At 67.9% G+C, this 1,634-nt stretch overlaps 1 long non-coding RNA gene across 1 annotated transcript; it reads right to left on the bottom strand.

The window, feature by feature from the left end:
- Window positions 1-300: 300 nt before the first annotated feature.
- Window positions 301-1,083, bottom strand: LOC132326934 (uncharacterized). The gene is made up of 2 exons (XR_009486372.1): window positions 954-1,083; window positions 301-671 (listed from the first exon to the last, which is right to left on the bottom strand). It is a non-coding gene; the product is annotated as an uncharacterized LOC132326934 (long non-coding RNA).
- Between the last annotated feature and the right edge of the window lie 551 nt (window positions 1,084-1,634).

Below are 1,634 nucleotides of genomic sequence, written 5' to 3'. Positions count from 1 at the left end.
CCTTTGCCCTCGGTGGAGGGATTCCATGCTTGCCATGGAATCCCTCACGGCTGGGTTCAGAGCATACTCAAGTTGGCTCTTCTAAAACCCAGGGTCCTTGTCCCCTTCAGCGTGCTTGGCACGACCTTTAACTCCACGCGGCTGTGCAACTGGAGCAGCAGGACAGGGACCTTTGCAGCCTGAGCTGCCCTTGTTCCTCTCTGTCCCTGCACAGAACACAGCGGGGAGGAGAAGGGCAGCAGGGCCCTGTGTGTCCCCGGGCTCAGGTTTTGCACCGCTTCAGCTCCACGGAGACGTGGCTCAAGTGAAAAACCAAACTGTTTATTAAGGGAAAGCGAAGCAAAGGGGTGAGCAGGGAGACAAAAAAAGGGAGTGGGCAGGGCCTGAGAGCTGGAGGGAGGGAGCTGCCAACAGGGAGAGAGATGGCAGGAGCTCCTGGAGCTTCCCACAGGCTCAGCTCTGAGCAGCAAGAGCTGTGCCTGGAGCTCCAGCTGGTCCATCCTGCTCTGCAGGTGCTCCCATCTTCAGTGGGAGCTGGAAATCGCCGATGGACGCCGATGGTACATCTGATCCAGCAGAGGAACGAAGTCCTGCAGATCTTCTCTCGAAGGCCAGCTGAATCAGGACGCTGATGCAGGATGGGCTCTCATCTTCCCTGAGGGCTTGGAGAGCTGGAAGAGAGAGGAACGGAGCCAGGGTCAGAGGCCAGATTGAGGGAATCCGAGGAAAGCCTCCTGCCAGGGTCATCCCAGCCGGCTCTTGCCATGGCTTCGGCCGGAAGGGGCTGGCCACAGATCCCCCACGTTTCCCTGACAGCTCTCCCACCGCCGCCCCTCGTCCGCACGGGGAGCAGAGCCCTCCGCAGCCCGGGCAGGGATTGTAGCTCCGGGGCCGGGATTTGCAGCTGCCCCCGGCGGCTCCGCTGCCACGCAGCTGCGGCTGCCCTGACTCACCCTCGCTGAGGACCTGGAGCTCCTCCTTCTGCCCCTTCACGAGCACGCCGGCCAGCCCTGGGAAGACAGAGCCTGTGGCGGCCCCAGGCGGCACAGCTGCGCGCCACGGGCGCTGCCAGCCCTGCGGCCGCACGCCCTCCTCCCCGGGCAGGGCTGCAGCCGGCCCCTGTCCCACCCCGCGGCCCGAGGGCACGGCTGCGGGAGGGCGGCGGCCGCACCGAAGGTGGGCGAGGCTGCAGCGGCCCGGGCGTGGCTCCCGCTGCTGGGGCAGCAGCCGGGCCGGGGGCAGGGAGGGGCGCCGGGCTCACCGATGATCCTGACGGCCGCCCCTCGCACGGGTCTCTGTGGGCTCTGCAGGCGCGGCAGGGCCCAGCGCAGGTGCTCGGCCGCTCGGCTCTCGTCCTGCAGCAGCTGCGGGGAGCGCCGGGAGGGAAGGCTCGGCGTGGGCTCTGCCGCTCAGCCGGGCGCTCCCCACGCCAGGCACCGGCCCAGCCAGCCCGCACGGCCCGGGCCAGCGAGCAGCGTGCGGGGCGCAGGCTGGCGGGCCCAGATGCTGTGCTGGGCAGGGGCACAGCTGCCAGCCCCCCGCCCTGAGCACCGGGAGCAGGGGACTTCTCCAGCCTGCAGCTGGGGCTCCCAGGCTGTCCTTACCAGGCACTCGGCAAACTTCATCTGCTGCCC

This window comes from Haemorhous mexicanus, chromosome 4 (assembly GCF_027477595.1).
Source record: "Haemorhous mexicanus isolate bHaeMex1 chromosome 4, bHaeMex1.pri, whole genome shotgun sequence".
In the NCBI taxonomy this organism is placed as follows: Eukaryota; Metazoa; Chordata; class Aves; order Passeriformes; family Fringillidae; genus Haemorhous; species Haemorhous mexicanus.
Note: the sequence above shows the minus strand (reverse complement) of the source record. Positions and strands in the feature narration are given on the sequence as shown.